The following is a 5,246-nucleotide window of genomic DNA, read 5'->3' as shown; positions in this document are numbered from 1 at the left end:
TAGAGGAGAAACAATAATGTACAGTATGTGGAAAATAATGTGTTTTTTTTACTTTAAACCGCATAAACACATTTCATTACACCAAATACACAAAATAATGTTATTTTTAGCAGCATCATATGACCCCTTTAAAACACATCTCTTCCATCTTTATTTGATCCTCTTACCCTAGCACTTTCTATTCTAATTATATTCTTTAAAAAATATACTTGACCTCAAAGGCTTGCACTCTATTCATTTACTAACTGCTTGTTTTCTTTAAAAAAAATTCTTAAAAAAAAAAGATCTTGCTACATGACATGTACTACGTTAAGCTAACTGAGACTTGTTATAGCACTTGCGTATCATTGCTCTTTTGTTGATTTTGATTGCTTCTATTGTCCTCATTTGTAAGTCGCTTTGGATAAAAGCATCTGCTAAATGACTAAATGTAAATGTGCTCAGTGGTTGCTAGGGCGTTGCTATGTGGTTGCTAGGCAGTTCTGCTCTCCCTAGCAACTCTGGTGTCCTTGGGTTGGTTGCTCGGTCGTTGCTATGTTGTTGATAATGTGCTTTGATTGGTTGCTAAGGCGTTGCTATGTGGCTGCTAGAGTGTTGCTGAGTAGTTGCTAGGGTGTTCTTCGTAATTGCTAGGGAACTACTATGGTGTTCTGGATGGTTGCAATGTTGTTAATAGGCAGTTCCTAATTTGTTCTGGGTGGTTACTAGGATGTTGCTAGGCAGTTGTTTAGGCTGTACTCAGTAGTTGCTAGGGTGTTGCAATGTGTTTGCTAGCTAGTTCTAATGTTCATAGCAATGCTGGTGTCCCTGGGGTGGTGTCGGGGCATGGCTTTGTTGTTGCTAGGGTGTTCTATATGGTTGCTAGGATGTTTCTAGGGCTTTGCTATGTGGTTGCAAGTGTGTGCTCAGTAGTTTCTATGGAGTTGCTATGTTGTTGCTATGGTTGCAATGGCATTAATAGGCAGTTGTTAGTCTGTTCTGGGTGGTTGCTAGGTTGCTGCTATGTGGCAGACCTGGGTGGGTGCTAGGGCATTGCTATGTGGTTGCTAGCAAGTTCTGCTCTCACTAGCAACTCTGGTGTCCCTGGTGTGGTTGTTGTGCAGTTGCTACAGTGTTCACAGTAGTTCCTAGAGTCGCTATGTTGTTGCTAGGGTGTTCTGGATGGTTGCTAAGGTGTTGTTAGGTAGGTGAAAAAAGTTCTGTCTGGTTGCTTGGGTGTTATCAATAGTTGATTGGGCATTGCTATGTGGTTGCAAGAGTGTTCTGGATGGTTCCTAAGGTGTTGCTAGATAAGTGCCAGTTAGGTTTTGATGGTTGTTAGGCAGTTGCTGGACCGTTGCTATGTGGTTGCTAGGGTGTCGCTAGACAGGTGCTGGTGTGTTTGGGTTCAGCAGTAGTTCTGTTGGGTTTTGCTGAATAAAGACAGAGACAGAAGCAGGAAAATTGAGGTGGTACCATAACAGGAAAAGCATTGCTAGTTTCTGTGTAATTTATTTTGAAAATGATACAGAAATAAAGCTGGGTGGTGCCTGGACATCGGGAGACTGATAAAACAGTAATGGGGTGGAAAAAGAATGGTGTTTCGTGACAATGAGTGTTTGTAGTAATACTAAATGAGAGTGACTTGAGGGAAATGCAAGAAATACACAGCTCATAAAGGACGTGGAGTGGAGGTGGAGGCAGGGCTTCAATATCATCTCCTTTGCTCGCGTCTGCTGGCACTCACAGCGGCCGTCTCGTAGTGGACGTACACTGAGGAACTGAGTGTGTGTGTGTGTGTGTGTGTGTGTGTGTGTGTGTGTGTGTGTGTGATTGATTAAAGGTAAACACATTTATCAGTAAATCAATGTGTCATTCTGAATTCAATCCAGTAAATGAATCTCTGACTCAGCAGAACAATCCAGCTTTAGATTCACACTGAACTGTGTGTGTGTGTGTGTGTGTGTGTGTGAGAGAGAGAGAGAGAGAGAGAGAGAGAGAGAGAGAGATTCCTGTCAGAAGCTTAAAACACTAGGCACTTTATTAATTAAACAAGCAAAGAGCCAAACAAATTTTATGACTCAGTGTTTCAGATTCACACACACACACACACACACACATCGAGTGCTGGAGCTCAAACACTGAGACATCAGCAGTGTCAGGTGGAGTCAACACCAACAAGACAAAGGACCAAAACAGGTGGAGAATCACGTCACATCAGCTGCGGCTCCATACAGACAATGAGTCTCATTTACTAATGCTGCATACACATTCATTTATTACATTTTTACATATTACATTCTTAGCAAATATTTAATACAACAACTGCCTAGCAACCACACGGTAACACCCTAGCAACTACCCAAACACCCTAGCAAACACATAGCAATGCCCAAATAACCACATAGCAACACCTTAGCAACTGCCTAGAAACCACATAGCAACACCCTAGCAACCAAATTGATTCATTTTTGTACTGAACTTTAGTGTACAATTAAATACATTTCATCATCCACATAGTGAATAAGACTGTGGTTTTCTGCTTGTTTGACTGTAGTCTGCTACACTGATTTCTGGTTTACTACATTATTTCCTACTGTATTTTAGTGTGTGATTCCCTGAACAGGAACTACAGCAGAATCTCCATCTGTTTTCAGGGAAACAAAGACGCACTTGTGTCTGTAAAGCGCAGATGTTCCTCTGTGTGTGTGTGTGTGTGTGTGTGTTTAGAGCAATAACATTCTCTTACATGTCAGAACGACACACATTTAACACCTCAATACTAACAAAATCATATGTTCATATGATTAGATATTAATGTGGATGATGTGTGTTGTTTATGTATCATATCGTGTCATTCCGGAAAACCTACACAAACACACACACATTATTAAAGGTTCAGAAACACAGAAAATATGTGCACTGTCCCTTTAAAGGACTATTTACTAACCCACATGTCGATCTAAACTCATATGACACTTTAAATTAAGTCTGTTTCTCACACAAAGCATCATGTGAGTTCAGAAAATTAATTTCCACTTTCTTTTCTCTTAAAATCAGACACAATGGAAGTTTAATCCATAATTCATCAAAATACTCATTTCATTAGTACAGCCGCAAGACGTAATCAATAATGTGTTAACATGATTTCAGTGGGGGGAAAAAATCATTTACTAATGATTTGTGTAAAGTTACATGCAATTTTACTTCAGCATGACAATGTAACACCGTAAACTCTAAAACAAATGTAAAAATTCACATTTAAAAAGCTTTAAAAGCATTTAAAAATAAATTGTTTTACTAGAAGAATTCATGTAAGTACTTTTATAAAATTATAAGCTTCGTGTTTCTGATTTATAATCTTCAAAAAGTGTAAGTGCCTCACTGTAACCTGCATTTATAAACCCTAAAATGACTGTAATAATGATTTAAACAGTTTTACAACTCAAATAAAACAAGTTTTAGGTTAAGTATTAATACAAGTGCTTTTATAAAATTGTAAGCTTTGTATTTCTGCTTTTAAATACTCATAAGTTCAAGTGTCTCACTGTAACCTGCTTTTTACACCTAAAACAACTGTATAAATTATGATTTAAGGAGTTAATTTAATTTATAAAATTATAAGCTTCACATTTCTGATTCTAAATCCTCCAGAAGTGTAAAAGTATGTTTTTGCATGTTTAACATTTTTGTAATTTCATTTCATTTAATTTTTTATTTTAATTTTGTTTCTGTTTTTCAAGAAAAATTCATTATTCTCTGCGGAAATCGACGTGAGCTTAACTTGCATTAGAGCTGGAAAACGTCCTCATTGTAAAGGAAAAAAGCAAAAAAAAAGTATAATTCATAAAACCTTCTCCTTCTGCGTTTCATGGAAGAAATAAAGTCATACAGGTTTAGAATAACATGAGAATCAGTAATAGTGTTTGATCAGGTGCATACGGGCGTCTCACCTCTCGAAGCGCTCGCTCTGATTCACCCACATATTTACTCAGTAACTCTGGACCCTGTCGAGACACAATCAGCATCAGCAATACTTTAATCAATCACCAATGCATTACAGAGCTGTAAAGATGAAACTGAGCGTCTAAAGTGCACGTTAAACTACGGGACAGGACGCATTCGTCTGTGTTTGCATACTTGAGTCGAGTAAGTATGTTTCTGGCCTAAACAGAGCAGCAGATAAGAAGCGAGCGAGACAGATCTGAGCATGTGAGAATAAACGGCTCGTTAAACATCAGCAGCACTGAGAGATTAATGAGACGATAACCTGGACAGGAACCTGAGACAAATAGCTAACCGACACAAAGACTGAAGAGCAGAGCCGGATAAATACTCTCTCTGAAGTCAAGCTCACTTCCTCTCGTCCTACAATGCATTTCAACACGTCCTGACACACACACACACACACACACACACACACACACACACACACACGGGCTCTGGGTTTTCTCTCTCGGAGGGTGTGTTTTCCGTAACTTGCTTTGAGAGATTGATATCGGCTCTGCTGCAGAAATGTGAGCGTCTCTCAGACTAAACATCCTCCTGTGAGGGAATTCACTCCCAAACACGCCTGATCTGATCAAGATGACACACGTTCACACATACAGATCTCCAGCTACAGTTGATGTGTAGATTAATGAGTAGACTTCTATCATTTTCATATCAAAATAATTATGATGACTACAAACGAACACAATCTCTACAAGAGAATTTGCAGAAATAGAAAACAGAAATACTTTATCAATTAATTTTCAGTGGAGGACGTCCTACGGAAGCTCATATAAATAACTGAATAAAAAAAAAGGTAATTGCGACTTTGTTTCTCACAATTCTGAGTTTATATACGGAATTCGGTAAAAATAAAACGGATTTCATAGGGCCCTAGAATTGTGAGAATTTTTCATTCTGTGGTGAAAAAAAAACCACAATTGCAATATATAAACTCAATTCTGATTTTATATCGCAATTCTGAGTTTATATCTCGCAATATTCTGTTTATATCTCACAAATCTCAGTTTATATCTCGCAGTTCTGAGTTTATATCTCACAATTCGGAGTTTATATCTCACAATTCTGAGTTTATATCGCAATTCTGAGTTTATATTGCAATTCTGAGTTTCTCGCAATTCTGAGATTATATCGCAATTCTGAGTTTATATTGCAATTCTGAGTTTATATCGCAATTCTGAGTTTATATCGCAATTCTGATTTATATCGCAATTCTGAGTTTATATCTTACAATTCTGAGTTTATATCTCGCAATT

The 5,246-nt window shown here is 37.9% G+C and overlaps 1 long non-coding RNA gene across 1 annotated transcript in view; it reads right to left on the bottom strand.

Moving 5' to 3' along the window:
• Positions 1–2,836: 2,836 nt before the first annotated feature.
• LOC107717310 (uncharacterized) overlaps positions 2,837–5,246 on the bottom strand; it is a 5,937-nt gene continuing 3,527 nt past the window's right edge. Inside the window, exons 2-3 of the long non-coding RNA XR_001637302.1 lie at positions 3,933–3,986; positions 2,837–2,847 (exon numbers count right to left, since the gene is read on the bottom strand). This is a non-coding gene — a long non-coding RNA (uncharacterized LOC107717310). The remainder of the gene's footprint in view (positions 2,848–3,932; positions 3,987–5,246) is intronic.

Source organism: Sinocyclocheilus rhinocerous, unplaced genomic scaffold, assembly GCF_001515625.1.
Source record: "Sinocyclocheilus rhinocerous isolate Xijiao unplaced genomic scaffold, SAMN03320098_v1.1 scaffold149, whole genome shotgun sequence".
Classification (NCBI taxonomy): domain Eukaryota; kingdom Metazoa; phylum Chordata; class Actinopteri; order Cypriniformes; family Cyprinidae; genus Sinocyclocheilus; species Sinocyclocheilus rhinocerous.
This window is presented reverse-complemented; position numbering and strand designations above follow the sequence as displayed.